This window comes from Vombatus ursinus, unplaced genomic scaffold (assembly GCF_900497805.2).
Source record: "Vombatus ursinus unplaced genomic scaffold, bare-nosed wombat genome assembly UNPS02014945.1, whole genome shotgun sequence".
Lineage (NCBI taxonomy): Eukaryota > Metazoa > Chordata > Mammalia > Diprotodontia > Vombatidae > Vombatus > Vombatus ursinus.
The window spans coordinates 23,223,776-23,243,926 of record NW_020954723.1 but is presented as its reverse complement, the minus strand read 5'-3'; the positions used below and the strand labels follow the sequence as shown (position 1 = coordinate 23,243,926).

The following is a 20,151-nucleotide window of genomic DNA, read 5'->3' as shown; positions in this document are numbered from 1 at the left end:
TATTGGTGGTGATAAGAAATGGAGAAAGGGATTCAGGAGTAGAAGGATGTAGAATTGAACCGGTTCCCTTAGGGGTCAAGAATAGGACAGGAGGAGAGTATAGCCAGAGTGGGTGTGATGACCTGGAAATATACTGTGGGGCAGAGAGATTTCAGGTCATGGTGAGGACAAAGAATAGGATTGTAAGGATTGAGGCAGAGGGACAGATGGAATGGTAGGAGACTTATTGGATAAATAAATTTCAGAGTTCTTGATCATGAAAGTGGAACATTTGTGGGTCAGGGTAAGATCAAGGGTGTGACCATTTTCTGTGTGTTTCTGAGGTGGAATGGAGAAAAAAGTTATGAAAGTTGAGCATATTGAAGAATTAGGAGGTTGGGGCATTGCTAGAAACATTATATATGTTGAAGTCCCCTCATATAAGGACAGAGGTTGGGGTTTTGAGGAATAAGGTGAGCGACACAGTGAGAAAGTAAGGAGACTATACTATGGAATGGTAGATAAAGCCACCATGATCTAGATTGGGTTATAAATTTGGATAGAATGAATCCAAAAGGAGGAGAAGCTTCTGAGTGATAGTTGTAGAGGGAATCTGAAAGTGGCATTTGGGGACAAGGAGTATTCCAATTCCTCCACTGAGACTAGTGAGTCAGGGAATATGAGAGAATATACAAGCAGTACTTAAGAGAAAAGCTTGTTATATAGGGTCATAGAAGAAGATCCAGACTTCAGTGAGGTCTAGAACAGAGATGTCAAACACGCAGCCCCCAACACTCCCAACTGTGACCTGAACAAGATTAAAATGTCACTGGGAAATATTTTAAAAAATAAATAAAAATACAATAAAATACAGGTAATACTATATTTTAAAACTAAGTCAATATATGGCCCACAGGGATTCTTATATATGGATTGATGGCCTCTGTTTCTATTTGAGTTTGATATCATTGGTCTAGAAGATGGAAAGAGCATGAGAGAATGAGGTCCAAAGCAAGGATAAGATTATTAATTATAGAGTGGAATCTTTCCTTTCCTTTCTCATTGCCCTTTTTCCTTTCCTTTCCTTTCCTTTCCTTTCCTTTCCTTTCCTTTCCTTTCCTTTCCTTTCTCATTGCCCTTTCCTTTCTCATTGCCCTTTCCTTTTTCTTTTTTCTTTTCTCATCTCTTTTTCTTTTCTTCTCATTTCTTCTTTTATCTCCTTTTTTCATTTCCATCATCCGTCAGTGCCTCAAACATGGTAGTCATTTAATAAATAGTTGTTGATTTGAATTCATTTATTCAATTATTCAACAAGCATGTATTCCATTCCTTCTGTTCTAAAGATATCATGCTAACCTCACCATGTGATCTGTTCAATCTGCATCTAGTGAAGGAGTATATCAAAATGCTGCTCTGGAGGTCTCAACGGTGCATAAGTATACATAAGAGATAGAGAATAAGAGACAATGGACAAAAGACAAGGTGACCCCAGCCCTACAAAGTCAGGCATGAGAAGGAGAGGGAGGAAGAGAATGGGGAGGAAGGAGAGAATGGGAACAGCTTATTGGAAGGAAGAATCCTCATCTGACTGGGAGGAACTGCACCTGGCATCAGACTGTTGGGAGAAACTGCATGACTTCCCTTGCCCAACTAAAGGCAGAATTGGTTTCATCCTTTTAGACTTCTCAAAATAGAAATTTGCATAGGATTCAGAGTAGATTCAGAGCCAGGAAGCAGAATGATTTCCCAAAGGTGACCTGGCCCCCTTTTACCGTATGGGGCCCTAATCCAAGTATATATTGAGCATCTACTAGTTTCATAATACTGTGTTAGATGGTGTAGGGAATCCAAAAGAAGTATAGGGCAAGGTCTCTCCATTTAAAAATGCTTTTAATTATATTGGGCACATATAATAATCAGAGGACAATCCAAGGCAATATATTATTAATTCTTCAAAAAGATAAGAAGTGTTGTAGGTCAGAATGGGTGAAAGATCAATGTGGGCTTGGGAAGAAGGCTTCATAGAGGGAGGTTTTCCTTGAAGAATGATAGGACTTGTATAGAAGGAGGTCATTGTTCAAGATGAAAGGAAGGCAGGAGGTTAGCATGAAAGAATACAAGTGAGGCACCCCCCTCGGGGTTCCTTCTTTCCAACTTTCACTCACTTAGAAGATAGCTGAATACTCCTTCCCTCAGAGTCCTATGGGCTCAGCTTGAAGGATTGTGGGTAGTTTTCTAATACAATTGCTCACAAGCCCCCATCTGATGTGGTCCTCATTGATTATCAGTCAGTCAGACCTAATAAGCTTTTAGAAACAGCTATTTACTAAGATAGTATAGTAACATCAGTTGCTACAAAAAAACATTCCTCCCAGTGCTTGAAATATAGTCTCTCACAAGTACATACTGAATTCAGGAAAAAGCAGGCTCAAGATTAGAGAGTTCCTAATTGAGTGGTACTTTTTATCTCTTTCTGGAGTCTTCATGAATCTCCCCTTCGATTTGTGTAGTTCTTTCCTTAGCTCTCAGCCCTGAGACCCTTATTGTTCTTTGAGACCCTATTTGGGGTTTCCCTGGCAAAGATACTGGAATAGTTTGTCATTTCCTTTTCCAGATCATTTTACAGATGAGGAAACTGAGGCAAATAGGATTAAAGACTTGCCCAGGGTCACATAGCTAGTAAGAGTCTGAAGTCACATTTGAACTCAGGTCTTCCTGACTTCAGGTCCAGCACTCTACCCACTGCATCACTCAGCTGCCCATGGAGACCCTTATAGAGCCCTGAAGCTGCAATTCTCTCCTTCAGAGAGGTTACACTCCTTGGGACTGCCTTTCAAACTAGTGTCTAGCTTGTCTCTCTCAGCTCCCAGCTGGATACGGTTTGTTACTGGTCAAATATCTCTAGTGACATCAGAACCACGGGAAAAGGAGAGAGAATATGACTCTCCCTATAAGCTCACTTTCCTTCCCCTCACTCCGTCCCCCACTCCCTTTACTGCCCTCTGATTACAGGTGCAAGAGGTTTGCTCCTCTAAGAACTTCCAAACCTTGATTCTCAAAGCGTTTGCTGGAATGCCTCTGCTAAAGTCTCCTTCTCTGATAGTCATAGGGTCCAAGGTATGTCTAACTCTTTCAACCAATCCAAACACATTTCATCATCTGATTCTGTCCAATCGTTAGGATTATTTCACTCTTTCCCAACTAGATTAATTAGATTGTTCTCTCCTGATTTATGTCTTTGCTAGATTGATTCAACAGAGGTGTCTAGAAATTGTCCATACCCAGTATGCACATCTGATTGATTAATTCTGTTAAGTCAAACAAAGAGACATTCTTACCAAATGAAGGTATTAGGATACTGAGCATCTCGTGAGTTACATTGAGGATGGGCTCTGTATGTGTGTGTGTGTGTGTGTGTGTGTGTGTGTGAGCACCTCTCTTACACAAGGATGTAGAAATGTGTACACATTTAGACTACAGTTAAGGGATCGACCTATCGTGAATGGAAGGTTTACACAGAGAAGCAGCGTACATATTTATTTAAAATTCTCAGTGGCAGAGGCACACTTCCCTCTATCCAGCTTAAATTGGGGAGCAAATACAGGAGAGGAGAATACATTTTTCTTTTTGCTTGCAACCCAAATGGTTGCATTACAAGTATCTTCCCATGGCATTAAATCAATAGAATTCTAGAAATGGAAGAGACCCCAAGGAGATGTTTGATCCAAGTGCCAACCTCCAGGATAGCTAAGACACTGAAAAAACAAGATTTATGAGGCAAGGCTAAAGGAACTAGGATTATCCAGCACTTTTGGCTACCTTACATGTTTCATCCAAATCCAGTGGAATGTCGTTTTCATGTGAGACCTCAGGAAGATGTTGTACAAAATAGCATTTTAACATTTAAGTATGTTAAAATAGAGTTAAAGTTCGATCCATTGTAAAACAACAATATTCTTATTAATCAAGATTATTTTACAAGATTATTACTAATAAAGATTATTAATCAATATAATAAGTCAAGATTATTATTAATCAAGTTCATTTAGTCTCATTTCACTTTTAGCTCTGTTACCTTCAAAGTGGTTTTTGCTTTTTATTATTTTTACTGGGAATTCAGGCTGATTTATATCAGGATCATTAACATGATATTTGTCAAAGATGCCATTCCTTTCTCGTCAGCCCTTGTTTAAGGTCACAATGATGAGGAAGATGCATGTGAAGGTACTTCTATAGCTAGCTAGGTAGCATAGTGGATCGATTGTTGGAATTGGACTGAGGAAGTCTTGAGTTCAAATCTGGCCTCAGATGCTTATTAACTGTGTGACCCTGGGCAATTTACTTTACCTCTGTCTGCCAGTTTCTTCAACTGCAAAATAGGGATAATAATAGTACTTATTTCCCAGGGTTTTTGTGAGGACCAAGTGAAATATTTGCAAAGTGCTTTGCAAACCTGGAAGTACTAAATAATACTTGCTATTATTCTTATATATTTGGTACTTTGTGTATCCTGTACTGGGGCTTATTGGTAGCACCCTTGTCATTTAGAACCAACATTTTTAGAGAAACCTTTCCTCCTGGAATTGATATCAAATAAACAGGTTTCTCCTGTGACTTGAATATACCTTCTTAAGGTCACCATTTCTGGTCAAATCTGGTAGTCTTTTCTCAACTCACAAGCTTCTTGAGATTTCTAATTTATTTGAAGCTACTGGCTAACATTTTATTAGTTTTTTCTTATGCCACATTTGCTTTTCTGATTATTATATCTTTTGGGCCACCCTTTCTCTCTCTATTTCTCTGCCTCCTTTCATTCACTAAAAACTATTAGTATTCTCCAATGATCAGCCCTGACTCTACTGCTTGTGACAGATTCATTCACTCTAAAAACTTACCACATGGAACAATCCACTAATCTGCAAGCATCTACCATGTGCCAGTTACTGTGTTAGGTCCTAGAGGTACAAAGACATAATTTTAAAAATCCATGGCTTTGCAGATCGAAGCAAACTATCTGCTATTTTTTTTCCCTTCTGTTGAGTTTTGTATCCTCTTTCTGGTTCCTCCTATTGGTTCTAATTCTTACTTACAACATCACTAATGTGAAAATGTTTAATAGGAATGTATATGTATAGCCTATATCAGATTGTGCACCATCTTGGGGAGGGTGGTGGAGAGGAAGGGGGAGAAAAATTTTAAACTCAAAAGCATATGGAAGTGATTGTTGAGAAATCAAAATAAATTACTAAAAAATAAATAAAAATCCTTGGCTTTATTTAAGGAGTTTACATTCTAACAAGTGCCTATTATGGGCAAGGAACAGGGCTAGGAACTATGGAGAACACAAAGATGATTAAAATAAGATCTCCACCCTCAAAGAGCTCATCCACATTCCTAGTTGCCACTCCAGATACCACTGATATATGTGGACAGTTTGTAAATCTATACCTCCAAGGCACTTAATCTTCTATTCTTCTTCCAGTCCTCAAAATCCTGTTATTTTCTAGACATCTCAACTTGGTTATCTTACCAACTGAATATACTTATACTTCTTATACTTTCTTATACTTTCCCTCATTTCTCCATGTTCCCATTTCTATCCACAACACACATCTTGTTGATCCTCCATGGTGGTACCTTTTGAGGGCAGAGACAATGTCTTTCAGAGCTGTTGTATGCCTCCAAAGCCCCTTTGACAGGCAGAGATCGTAATGGTAAGGAATAGAAGGATGGAATAGAAGAATCATGAAATTTAATACTGGTGTCCTAAAGAGCATAGTCTTGTATTCCAGTCAGACAATGTGAATTTCTCTTTCTATCCTTTTTACTAGAAATCTTACTCTTCCCCCTCCAAAGGCTTGTTATGTATTAGAAAAAATGGAGAGAAGCTGCCAGGCTTTCACAGAAATTGGACACATTTCCATGAGTTTGAGTGAGAACTACGCACACAGCACCTAGCACAATGCCTTTGTACATGGTAAATACATCATAGTAAGTGATTGTTTTGATTATTAAGCTCCCAGGGATGAATGCTTTACAGAAACCATATTGCCTTTTGTTTGAAGGAGAAGACATTCTAATTCCCTACCTTCTCACTCTTTTTCTAATATATTTCAGTCTTACAGATAGGTTCAGAGAACCCATCAGCCTATAATTTATTTTTTTAACCAGTCCACTAAAGAAATACCAGTGTAATGGACCTTATTTTCAGCTTCCATTATTTTTTCCCCTTGCTTTCAGCTTGATGTAGAATAGTCCTGATCTTATTTCTTTCCAGGTCATGGTCCTGTGGGACCTTACTATTTGCATGGTTTATGTAGGGATAAAATAACACTTCAAAACACACTACATAGCATTTATGGATTTGAATAAATAGGCAAACTTCTCGGTACATAAGGTCTAGAAGAAAAAATACCACACTTGGGATTGTAAACCACTTGGGTAAAAAGGAAAAAAATGTATTGGACAGTCTCTCCCAATTATCCAGATGCCCATAACCCTGCCTACTCATGTCAGTCTTGTGCAAGCTGAGTTCTAAGGTGAGAAGCTGTGAAGAAGGAAAGTTCTTCCTTCCACCTCCCACTATCAGATTGTAAGTTCTTTGAGGTCAGGAATTTTGTCACTTCTACTTTTTGCCCCTGATGCCTTGCAACCTACAGTAGGCGCTACATAAATGTTTGTTAAATGGATTTAAACTGTTACAGGATACTTTAGGACAACAATGTTTGATAACAATGGTTCTTTTACCACCCCCTCTGACCCTCCCTCATCACCTTCCTCCTCCAAGAAACTGGGAGAAGCAATGATGGTTTGTTCATGGTCGTGTTGGTAGTAGCTGGGTGGTTGACCAAGGGAAAAGCAGGAAGGAGAAAAACAGGTACTTAATGCTAGCTGTACTCATCACAATTTTCAGACCACCAAGCACTTAATCTTTTTGGACTTATAGCACACGATTGTTATTTATTTTCAGGATGCTATTCCCTGACACTCTTGATAGTTTAGTATGGTACATGTCGTGTGTGTGTGTGTGTGTGTGTGTGTATGTGTGTGTGACAAGGCAATCGGGTTAAGTGACTTGCAAGGGTCACACAGATAGTAAGTGTCAAGTCTGAGGCCTGATTTGAACTCAGGTCCTCCTGACTCCAAGGCCAGAGCTCTATCCACTGTGCCCCCTAGCTGTCCCACATGTCTATTTTTTTTTTAATGAAACCAATAATCTCTATTACATATAGCTTTTTAAAAAAGTATACGATAAATTTAACATTATGTCTTGCTATTCTGTGCCTTCCTCTAAACTTCTGTTTTCTTCTCCATTTTAAAAAATGTTTCATTGACTCTTGTTTCTCTTTTTTCTTCTTTTATGGCATCACTGTCATTAACCTCCCCCAATTCCATTCTAAAATCTCCCACCTCCCCTCCCCACTTCCACAAAGACACTTCGTGTAATAAATAAGCATAGTCAAATAAAAACAAATCTACATATTGGCTATGTCTCAATATGTATGTCTCCTTCTGCATCTCTGGTACATCATCTTTCTGTCAAGTGATTGGCTGGCAAAAAAAGCCAGACCATAGAATCTGTCAAGACGTAGGAAGTAGGAGTCATCATCAGTCTTCTAGAGTCACAATTTCTCATTGCATTTGTAATGGTGGTCTGGCATATGCACAGAGTGAGTCTGATAGTGTTCCCTTACGTAGAAATGCTGAGAAACCTGCTTCCATGAGAATTGTGATGCTGTAGAATGGAAGTTCTTTGGAGAAGTTGTGGAGGGTACAAGAAAATTCTGTAACTGGCTATGTTTAGTTAACTGTGTGTTTAGGGTATTCTTTTTTTTCAGTTGTCTACATAGCTAGAACTGAAGATATTTTCAAAAAGGCTTGAGTCAGGCTCGGCTTCATATCTTTGTCCATACTCTCTTTGGCTGTGTTCTGCTCATGTTTCTTAACCTGTGAGGTGAAAAACAATGTTGGAAGGCTTTGGCTCTTCCCTACCATGGCTAAAAAGTAGTCCCATGAAACACGACTTGGTCTGTGTTAGTTTTTTTTCCACTCCATGTGAAGTGATTGGAGCTTCTGATCATTTGAGTTTTATTGGTAGTATGCAGAAAGGCTAATGATTTGTGTGGATTAATTTTATGTTCCAGGGGTGAGGAACCTGCAGCTTTGAGGCCACATGTGGCCCTCTAAGTCCTCAAGTGTGGCCCTTTGACTGAATCCAAACTTCACAGAACAAACCCCTTTAATAAAAGGATTTGCTCTGTAAAACTTGGACTCAGTCAAAAGGCTGCACCCAAGGACCTAGAAGGCTACATGTAGCCTTGAGGTTGTAGGTTCTCCAACCCTGTGAATATTTTGCTGAAGTTATTAATTGTTTCAAATAATTTTTACTTAATTCTCTGAGGTTATCTAAATTCACCATCACATCATACATAAAAATAACAATTTTGTTTCTTTTTGTATATATTTATTCTCATTTTCTATTTCTTATGTAGAAATTACTAGCATTTCTAGAACTATATCAAATAATAACAGTGACAATAGACATCCTTGTTTTAAGCCTGATCTTATTGGAAATACCTCTAGAGTGCCTTCATTACAGACAATGTTGATTTTTGGTTTTAGAGAGATATTATTTACCATATTAGGAAAGGGTCCATTTACTATTTTTTTTTACTGTTTCCTTACATAAAGGGGTGTTATATTTTGTCAAAAAAACATTTCCTGAATCTATTAATATATTTATGTGATTTTGTTTCTTTCTATTTATATAGTCTATTATATTTATAGTTTTCCTAATATTGAACTAACATAGCATTCCTCATATATATCCTACCTGGGCGTAGTGAATAATCCTTTAACATATATTGTAGCTTCTTCACTAATAGTTTATTCACTATTTTTGCATTGATAATCATTAGGGATATTGGTCCATAGTTCTCTCTCTCTGCTTTTTCCCTCATTGGCTTAGGCATCAATATAATATTTCCTTTATAGAACGCATTTCGTATGATCTCTTCTTTTGCTAATTTTGCAAATAGCATAGGTGAAATTAATTAAATAGTTTTTTTTAATTGTTTAAGGGAATTCACTTATATATACAATTGGCTTCGAGATTTTTTCTTTGGGACTTCATTTTTGTTCAGTATCTTTTTTCTAAAATTAAGTTATTTAAATTCTCTATTCCTTGTTCTGTTAATTGGGATATTTAAAATTGTTGTTAATATCAATGCATTTTATTTGTTATTGGAATATTTGTTACAATACAATTTGGCAAAATAGTATCTAATCATTTTTTATTTACTGTAAATTCTTCTTTTTAATTTTTTTATGTTGACAATTTTGACTTCCTATCCTTTTTTTGTAATGTTATCTAACCATTTATCTATTTCAATATTTTTTAAAAACAGCTGATGTTTTTATTTGTCAATTCAATTTGTTTTCAATTTTATTAAACTATCTTTGATTTTCAGAATTTATATTTTTGTGTTTAGTTGACATTTTTGATTTGCTGCTTTTCTAGGGTTTTTTAGTTGCATATTTAACTGATGAATCTGTTGTTTCTTTTTTTATTGACGAAAGTATTTAGAGATATAAATTTTCCCATAACAAGTGCTTGAACTCCACCCCAAACTTTGTTATGTTGTCTCATTGCCATCATTTTATTAGATAAAATTATCTATTGTTTCTATGAGGAATGCTTTCTTCAGATGTCCTTTATTGATTATAATGTTTGTTGCACTGTCAGTGATAAAGGATTCATTTAATATTTCTGCTTTTCTGCGTTTGCTTATGAGCTTTTTTTTTTTTTAACGCCCAACACATGTCAGTTTTAGTAAAGGTACTATATAGAGGTGAGAAATATATATGGTCCTACTTACATTCAGTCATCCCCACAGATATGTCATATCTAACTTTTCTAAAATTATATTTAGGTCTTTAACTTTGTTATTGCTTTCCTTCCCTTATATTTACCTAGGTCTGAAAAGGACACATTGAAGTACTCAATACTAGTTTTTACCATCTCTTTATTCCTATAATTCTATTAATTCTTCTTCTAAGTACTTAATTGTGATGCCATTTCATTACTATAGATTAAAATTTTATATTATTTCATTGTACAGGGTGCCTTTAAACATAATGTGGTTTCCCTGTTTAATTCTATTAACTATTTGTATTCTTACTATTGCCTTGTCTGAGATCATGATTGCTACCCCATTTTTTTGAGTTTACCTGAAGCATAATGAATTCTGCTCCAATCCCATATTCTAAGTCTGTTTCATCTTTATGTTCTAAGTAGATTTCTTGTAAACAACATTTACTGTTGGATTCTACTTTCTAATACCGTCTGTTATTCTCTTCCATTTTATGGGTGAATTCATGCTGTTCACACTTATAGTTATGAATGTTAGTTACATTTCCTTTCAACATATCCTTTTATGCTTTTCCCCTTCTTTTCTTCTCTTTATGATGAAGGAGAGGTGAGAGATTCTTCTCCTTTACAATGAAAAATAATGTAAAGAGAAGGAAACTGATTAGCTGTAGTAATCTGTAATTGAAGTAGTCTGTTTCCACTCTACTTCCCCTCTTGTCTTCTCAACCAGACCATAGTCAATACTTTTTACATTTACTTTTTTTCTTTCACTTTAATCTTCCTTTTACAATCTACCCTCCAAAGTTGAAATTTGTTTTGATTGTCCCTATTACCTGTTCAACTCTACCCTCCATGTTCAATCTTTCTCTTTCCTCTCCCCATTCCTGGCTGTCTCCATGTTGTTTAATATATTTTTTACACCAAACCCTTTATGTATGCATATATATTCAAACCTCCTTTGTCTGGCTCATATAAAAATGAGATTCATTTGATGCTCATTTTCCTCCTTCATACCCTTCACTGCATATTCTTGTATACTTCCTCTCCTGTACTCCAATTATTTGAGAAATACAAAGTTCTTTCTCCTTCTTCCTCATTTTTGCATAGAATATTTCTTTTTATCTCCCTTTTCTTTCCTCTCTTAAAACCAGCAGAACAGAACAAAACTATACGCAGCTCCCCCTCTCCCTTTCTTTTTTTTCTTATTAATTCTTTCTATGACCCCTGAAGACATTTAGATTCTGAAAGGACATTTGTCTCTTCTTCCCTTATTAGAATGTAAACACTTCATCATCATTTAGCACCCTCCCCAAGTTGCTCAAATATATTAATGTTTCCTAGGTTTCTTTTGGCTCTCATGTTTGCATTTAAAAGTTTCTACTTAGCTCTGGTTTTTTCATCAAGAATGCTTGACAGTCCTCTATGTCATTTAAAGTCCATTTCCCACCCCCATCTCTGTAAAATTATACTCAGTTGTAGAGGGTCAGATATTACTGGCTCTGAGCCTTTTTTTTTTTTTGCTTCTTAGACTATCGTATTCCAAGATATTCTCACATTTACAGTAGTTGCTACCAAATCTTCTATAATCCTGACTATAGTTTCTTGATACTTCAACACTTTCTTTTTGGATGCTTCCAGTATATTTCCTTTGACCTAGAAGATCTGGATTTTGGCTATGATATCCCTGGAAGTTTTCAATTTGAGATTTCTTTTAGGAGGTGATAAGTGGATTCTTTCTATTTTGACTTTCCCCTCTATTAATAACCCATGTGGTCAGTTAGCATTTATGATTTCTCAACATATGATACCCAGGGTGTTTTTTTCCCATCACACTGCCACTGGCTTCTACTTCCCCTGGTATGTCTACTCTCATAGATCTGGGAGGGTTAATTCCCCTCTGGATTGTCAGAGTGCTATACTCTTCACAGACACCTGGAATTTCCTTGGTTATAACATTGTGGTCTTCAGGAATTTTTGGAGTGTCCCCAGATTGAGCTCTGCAGACTTCTAAACATCCTTGGAGCTTTCCCATCAAAGCAGGTGAACAGGCTGGAATCTTGTCAGTACTCTGACTACAGATGCTGCTAGAGAAGAAAACAAACACAATAAAGGAAGAGTATAAGTCAAGAGATGCCCAAGAACTAAATTTAAAATTTATAAACTAAAATTTAAAATTTAATGATTCTCAAATTATTTCTCCTAAATATTTTCTTTTTTTTCAATCTTTTGATTCTGTCCTAATATTTCTTGGACCTTGGAATCATTGCATTCTTTTTGCTCCATCTTCATTTTCAAAGAGTCTGATATTTGGCTAATACTTTCTTTTTCAAACTACCTATTCTCCTTCCTATTCTTTCTTCTAGAATTCTTATTTCGCTTATCATTTAATTTTTTTTATCTCTTACCTCATTTTTTCCAGTTACTCTTGGAGTCCTTATGACCAAGCCATTCTCCCACCTCCCACTTGAAATTCTGTTTGTATTTGTTGTGGAGTTCTTCTCATCTTTTAAATTTAGTTCTTGGGCATCTCTTGACTTATACTCTTCCTTTATTGTGTTTGTTTTCTTCTCTAGCAGCATCTGCAGTCAGAGTGCTGACAAGATTCCAGCCTGTTCACCTGCTTTGATGGGAAAGCTCCAAGGATGTTTAGAAGTCTGCAGAGCTCAATCTGGGGACACTCCAAAAATTCCTGAAGACCACAATGTGGTCTTCCAGGTGTCTGTGAAGAGGATAGCACTCTGACAATCCAGAGGGGAATTAACCCTCCCAGATCTATGAGAGTAGACATACCAGGGGAAGTAGAAGCCAGTGGCAAGAAACCAGGAGACTGAGGTCAGAACCAAACAGGGCCTTACTACCCAAGAGTGCAGGATAGTGTAGAGCCTGGTTATGGCACAGTATCCTGAACCAGGAACTGAGGCTGGAGATGAGAAGAAAGAGAAGAAAACAAACACAATGTTGTTCTTTTTCAAGATAAGTGGAGATGTCCTCATGGTTTGGGATATTGTGCCATGGCTGGACTTTGCACTATCTTGCACTCTTTGACAGGATGGTAAGGTCCTGTTTGATCCTGACCTCAGTTTCCTAGGTTCTTTTCACTGGCTTCTACCTCCCTAAATAGAATTGTTCATTTCCATTATAGAGACTGAAGGTGTCTATACTTTCTATACAGATTAAGTGAAGGAGGAAACAGTCATTATCTAGTACATTTATGCTGCGGAGACATCCAGTCAAACTCCTATGTCACTTATGTTCTATCCCTCATTGTTTTGCATTTAATTTACCATAAATTACATGTTGTTTTCTTTATTCATAACCTCTATCCTTATCTCCCTTACTAGATTGTAAGCTTCTTGAAGGAAAGGACCAAGTCTTCTATTGTAGTCCAAAAGGACCTGGTACAGTGCATATCGTAGGTGCCATATAGGTGCTAGTTGATTCATTGGTAACTCAGGCTAATCTCTGTCTTCTTCCTTTCTTTAGTATCAGGGGACTGATACGAGAGGGGAAATCCATTAACTTCTCAGTCTACTTTTCCACTGTAGGTACATACATAGACCCATCCATGCTCAGTAGGCTTTAAAAGCCAATAAGCCTAGTAACCCAGGTAAGAGCAGAACAATTTGGGCAGAAATGAGGTGGTTGGCAACCCTTTGCTATTGTCTCTCCCTCCAGTCATCCCTGTATTACATTTACTTTGTGGAGAAAAGAGAAATAAGAAAGCAATAACAGTTCTCAAAGGGCTTATAGAAGGTTTTGAGGTAGACTCTGGAGAGGACCTTGGCTTTAACCAAACAGGATAGTTATAAGTCCCTGTACATAGACTGGTTTGGTGATTTCAAAGTCCCAGCTGAGAGCCCATAAAATATCATTGCCCCTGCTCAATGTGTTTCTTCCATATAAATGTCCAAACCTTGGGCCCCTAGGGAAACCATCATAATGCACTTTCACTGTCTGTAGCTTTGATCTTTCCACTGTAGTAAAGGTATAGTCAGACAAGTTCTTGCTCCTATGTTAGACTGTCAAATTACTTCTCATTCTCCAGGGGCTTTCAGGAGCTTTTGATCATGTGGTTTTTTTTTGTTTTTGTTTTTGTTTTTTTTTGCCTGTTTAATTAGTTTGGTTCAGTGGAAATAATACTGGATTTGGAATCAGGCAGAATTCAAATCCTGATTTTGCTATTTATGACATATGAGACCTTGGCTGAGTCACTTAATTTCTCTGAGCCTCAGTTTCCTTATTTGTAAAATAAGTTTGGATAAGATGACCTCCAAAGTCCCTTTCAATTCTTAAATATATGATCCTAAGTGTGATGAGAAAAGCCTCAAGATGGTGGTCAGGAAGGATATTAACCTTCTCAATTGACAAATTTTCTTGGAGACAGGTATGCAAGAAGGAGAAAACATAGGTGTGAAGATAAAAATGTTACCTTCTTTTTACCAGTCTCCTTTGAAGAAGCTGTTCTCTGTTCACTCACTTCCATCTGTCCTAAGTTTTGTTCAATTTGATTTTTTTTTTACTTTGCAAACAAAGAAGTAATGAGCTTTTCCTTTCACTTCCTTTCTTTTGTTGACCTGACATCACATTGAGAAGAAGGATGAAGGTCCCACTATGTAAACATCAGCCCTTCTCTCTGTGCCATAGAAAGGTAGGGGATTGGTTGGGAGTCAAAGGGGTTTGGAGGCGGAGGGATGCCAACTATTGGTTTTGTTTCTCATTTCTTCCTGTTCAGGGTTTCTTTTTGTCTCTTTCTCTGCCTACCAGAGGATACTATAATCAGTTATCAGCCAGTTTGAGGGAGAGCTTTAAGTAGTCCCAGGACTCCACATCTCTTTCTGCTTAAGGGAATAAAAGTTGTGACATGGTAGAACAGGGGTGGAATAAAGGCAATCTGGGGCTGCTGTTTGTTCATCTGAGCCATTTTGAGTGGATGGAGGTTATTTAGGAGTTTGGTGGATGGAAGATAAGCCCAAAGATATAATTGTGTGCTGCCACTGGGAATCCATGGGCTGGCATTTCCTCTTTAGTTATCTGAATTGTAAATGACAATAGAGCCCTTTCAATTGCTATCAAGGATGTTGATTGGGGCCAACCCCAATTCTGCAAGTTAAGAAGAGGAGGCACCCAGGCACAGGGCAAAGAGTGGTGGATTTGGGACCCAGGGGACCTACGTTCAAATCTTGGCTTTCGACAGTGTGACGTTGGGCAAGTGACTTCAACTCTCTGGACCTTTCCATCACCTGTAAAATGAGGTGGGTTGGACAAGATGACATCTAAGATCTCTTCCAGCTCTAAATCTATGATCCCATGATGTTAGAAAAGTTAATAGAAAGGGTGGGCGGGGAGCATGTGATGGGTTCACAGCCCGTGGTCCCAGAACTTGTTATATACCAATTGCCTTTTTCAGCGACCACCTACCTGCAGCTGATCTGTCTTTCACACACACGGGATTCGCGAGGAGCCGGGAAAGCATGAAGAAGATAATCAAATACAGGCTATGTATAAATGGGCTTTAGCTTTCTAAAACCTTCATCTTTTCTCTCTCCAAAGGGGCCAAATGGGGGTGGGGGAGGTAGCTGGAGCACACGAGAAGGGGAGGGGGCGGCGGTGATTGTGTGGTGTGTGAGTGTGGCCGGGTTGGGGGGGGGCGGGCGCGAGTGTCTTACATAACCCTTCTGTCCTCCTCCCTTCTTCGGTTCTCTTGCAACGTGGGGTAGGAAAGAGGGAGCTGAAGGGATGCAGGTCAGGCTGTAGCTATGGGTTGATGCCTTCTTTCGGAGGTGAGGGTTGGGAGGAGGAGGGTGAGAAGACAGGAGGAGGTGAAGGTCAGTGGGTGTGTGGCGCCGGATCCACACCCCCCTTCCCTCCCCTGTCCCCTCCTTCCCTTCCTCTCTGTTCCCCTCTGACGTCTGGAGCTGGCAGCTTGGCCGGTTCCGCATTCCTGACCCCTCCCCGCCGCCCAGGGGCCGCTATATAACCGGGGCTGATGCAACCCATCCCGCCGCCCGCCACAGCCTGCGGGAGGGACGCACCGGGGCAGCGCAGCGACGGGGGGGTGGTGGCAGCAGCCGAGGCGGCGGAGGCTGCAGAGGCAGCGGCGGCGGCTGCAGAGGCAGCGGGGGAGGCAGCGGCTGCTGGCCAGGCGCCGCGGCGGCTCCCGGGACAGGACGGGCCTGGGCACGGGAACGGAGCTCTGGAGCCGGGCGGTAGCGGGGCTCGGCGTGCGGCCGTCCTCCGCCTGCTCCTGCAGCCCTGCGCGGGGGGCGCCGCCTCCGCTTCCTCCCTCTGCACGGTGGGTACAAGGGACGCGCGCTTCGTGGCCTCCCCCCTCCCCCCGCTCCGGGGGGAAGCCCCCTGCAGACCTGGGCACCTGGGACACCCTCCTCCACCCCCCGGGCGCAGCGCCCTGCTCACCCTGAGCCTCCCTCCTTGGGCGGAGCTCCCTGCGCACCCTGAAACCCCTCCCTGAGTAGAGTTCCTTGAAGACCTGGGACCGGTCCCCAAGGCAAGGTGCTTAAAGCCTCTGAACTCTCTCTCCGGGAGAAGTGGCCCGGGGACCCCCCGCCCCTCGGCATGGCCCTCAGCACGGTGGCCTCTGGACTTCCCTAATGTCCCCTCCCCGGGACTGCTCCTTTTGGCTGGGCTGCCGGATCCCTCTCTCCTGTCGCTCTCTGCCTCCCCACCCAGCTCTTCTTCTTAGTCCACTTGTGGGGAGTTCCTCTGTTCGGGGAGGCGGGGGAAGGCGGGGTGGGTGAAAAGAAAACCGTCCGAAGCTGATGGGACAGTTACCATGGGGCTGGGGACCTGGAGGACCAGGGTCTAGGAAATTGCACTATGAAAGGAAAAGAGAACGAAAATGATCTGAGTCCCGCCCCCTGCCCACTTTCTTGGAGAGGAAGCCCCAGGGAATCCTAAGGAATAGGAGCCCAGACCTCAAGGGATGGAGGTGGGAAGAGTTCAGTAGGAAAGGCATCTTGGGTTAAGATCCAACGGGAAGAGGGCAGCAGGGGATTCCACACAGGCTGTATGGTCTGTGCCCCCATTTTGGCCTGAAAGAGGGGCTGTGGGCTGTGGCCATCCCAACTCCACCCTCCCCCACTTTGGGTTACATAAGGACCTGAGCAGAAACTGGCCTTTCCTCCCCTGGCTGCCCTGTCTGGCCCAGTGCTGGGGCGTCTTCTGATCCATCGGAGTTTGGAAATGGGAGGGGTGGGGTTGTGAGCCAGTCTATAATACACCTGGACCCTTAGATGTTAGTGGCATGTTGATATGACGATGGGAGTGAAGGGAAGGACAATACAAGTTAGAAGACCTTGGGTTTACTTAGAGGATGGAGCCTTTAGGTGGGTGGGAAGTTATTTCCTTCAGTAGGGAAGGAGTTGGAGAAGGTGATGGTGGAGTGGTAAAGTCACTCTCCCCATTTAGTTTCTTTCAGGCTTAACATTGATAGCAGATCTGTCCTCTCTGTGTGCTACACATGCCTGGGATATACCTGTGATGTTGGGTAGTGCCAAGCGAGTTTCCAGAATGTTCCTTAGTACAAGTGTAATCTTCTCGTTCAGATGGGGGAATCTCATTCTGAATGGTATTATGAGACTGTTGTAGATAAGTATGTGACAAACTTTGGCGGAATCTTATGCGAACTGTTTTTAGGTCATCATCAACAGAAAGTGCTGGGAAATACAATATGGGGAGGGGACCCGGGACATTGTCATAATGGAGGCCCTAGTGAAGAATTCTCTGCACAGCCTCTCTACTCCTCTATTTCCCTGAAGCTTTAGGAAACAGGTTTCATTGCTTTCATTTTTCTAACAAATCTGGCTACAAGATAGATCTTCCTTTGCGGGTTTTTAGGGTAGAGTTAAACCCGGAACCAAGTGCATGTGGTATTGATTTTAGAGTATCTAAGAATCCCTGTTGTTGGGTAGCATGGGATCCTTGTAAATGGAGACCCTTGAAAAACAAGCTGGAGTCTGATTACCCCAAGAGAGGTGAAGGTTCTGTCCAGTCATGGAGGGTTGGGGGTGAAAGGTGGATAGCTCCCACTCCTTCTGTTTTCTTTCTGTCATGACACTGCTCCAGAACCCCTTGCATCTGCTGAATCTTCCTAGACAGTTGTTGAAGTCTTGTCTGACGTGAAGGAATAAGGTACTTCTGGAAGTCCTAAGTGTTGGGAGATTGCTTCCTGCTTTTCTCTCCATTGTTAATAAAGTAACCCTCAGGGTGATATGGTGATAGTGCCACCTCTGGCTGTAAGGGTGGCAAAGCCCACTGGGTATGGGTTTAGGGTCCTGTGTGTATGTCTTAACCTTTACAATGACTGCTGCCTGCTATGGATCCCTTCCCCTCCCACCCTTTCCCTTGCTTTTGATGAAATTTGCCCCCCCCCATCTGTTTATAGGATATAGGTACATCTTACTTTTTCAGTCTGCAAAGCTGTACCCACGATTGGAAGACCCAAAGTCTGCTGGCCTTGTAGTGTGGTGGGGCAGCTGGTGTTGCAATGAGGGCTACTTTTCATGCCCAGGTCTCTGTTTTCTGCTCAGCCCTAGTTTGGAAGAGCCCTGAGCCATTGGTCTGCTCTTGGTTCATTCAGCCTAAGTTCATTTGAGCAATCACAGCTAGAGCTGAGGGCAAGTTACATTCTTTCATTCTTTTTTAGCTTTCTGCTTTCGTTTGCTACAGTTTGCTTTTTTCCACGGTAGTGAAATGTGTTTGAAAATGAAGGGGGGAAGGGAAGAAGAGAAAGGAGAGAGGGAGAGAGAGAAAAAGAGCGAGAGAAATACTGTGTGTGTGGGCACACGTGTATGCATGTATGCATGTGTGTAGACATATATATGTAGAGAGAGTGCAACAGGCACATTATTTTTCCATTTTCCTTTAATTAAGGCCCTGTGGAGGTGTGTTTGAAAACAGAGGGTCTCCTATGCCTTTGAGGAGGGTGAGAACACTGTTTTCGCTGGTTCCAGGGCCATATGCAGTGTATGGTGTCCAATGAAACTGGGCCTGGCTTGCTCTGTTGCTTGTCTTGGCAGTCAGTTACATGGCTTGTATTACCAGTCCTGGAACGCAACCACTGCCAAGCTCTGTGTGTGTGTGTGTGTGTGTGTGTGTGTGTGTGTGTGTGTGCATGTGTGTTCGAGCGTGTGTGGTTTGGCCTCTCAGAGCTCAGTAGAGACAAACGCCTCAACAATCCAGGCAAGGAATTTTCAGCTTGTGTTTCTTCATGCTTACATGAACATTTCTAGCCATGGGATGCCTTTGCTAGAGCCCCTGTACTTGGGGATTTTCTCCTGTCTTCTTCCACTGTTGCCTATGGCATTCCAGTTGTTAGACTTAGGCTGATAGAATTTTCTCTCTCAGTGGCCTTTAAAAAATTGCAAATCACTGGCTGACTACATGTTCCACTGTCTTTTGTGTGCACGTGTTACTACAGTCTTTTGATGCTAAGTTCAACAAATATTTTTTGAGCATCTCTTATATAAAAGGTGCTGTGCTGGCTAACAGTGGTAGGATTGGGGTGGTTAGAAAAGACAGCAGGATTAAATCTGTGGCAGTCACTTCCTAGCTTTTCCTTCCTGCCCAGTAGGCTTTGAAGATCTGTGATTTGATTATTGTGGCTATCCCTTCTACCAACCCAGATCAAGGTAGCATTCAGGCAGTGAAAAGGGCAATAGAGGTGGAGTCAGAAAGTTCAAATCCTGGGTTCAAATTCTGCCCCTGCTATTTACTACTGGCATAACTTTGGGCAAGTATATTCACGTCCTGGGGCCTCAACTTCCTCACTTATAAAATGAGGTAGTGGGAATAGATGATCCCTTCTATGGGGATAGCATTCTGTGATGCTATGAGTGATCTCTCTATGCCTTTAAGAGATAGTCTTTATGAGTTATTGTGACCAAAATAGTCATCATCTAGTAGCCAACTTTCTAGGGTTAAGCCATTCCATAAATTGGTTCTTGGATAACAGGCACCAAGTTGTTCTGGATGCTGGTGGCAGGGTCTTCAAGAACCCAGGGTCACCTCCATGTCATCATGTAGCATCAGAGTTATAAAAGAAGACTTGGATTGGAGACCTGCCTCTGTTATAGACTGGCTATGTGACGCTGAGCAAATAACTTAACCCTTCAGTGTCTCCAGACAACACTAAGTCTATGAGTTAGAGACAGCTAGGAGTCATAGCTCTGGACTTGGAATTAGGAAGCCCTAAGTTCAAATCCTGTTGTAGACACTTATTGGCTATGTGACCCTGGACAAGTCACTTAACTTCTCTTAGATTCAGTTTCCTCATCTGTAAAATT

At 40.9% G+C, this 20,151-nt stretch overlaps 1 protein-coding gene across 1 annotated transcript in view; it reads left to right on the top strand.

Moving 5' to 3' along the window:
• Nucleotides 1-16,044: 16,044 nt before the first annotated feature.
• The window catches only part of JDP2 (Jun dimerization protein 2), a 68,515-nt gene continuing 64,408 nt past the window's right edge, over nucleotides 16,045-20,151 (top strand). Inside the window, exon 1 of the mRNA XM_027844624.1 lies at nucleotides 16,045-16,142. The gene's annotated coding sequence lies outside the window, so the exon portion shown is untranslated. The remainder of the gene's footprint in view (nucleotides 16,143-20,151) is intronic.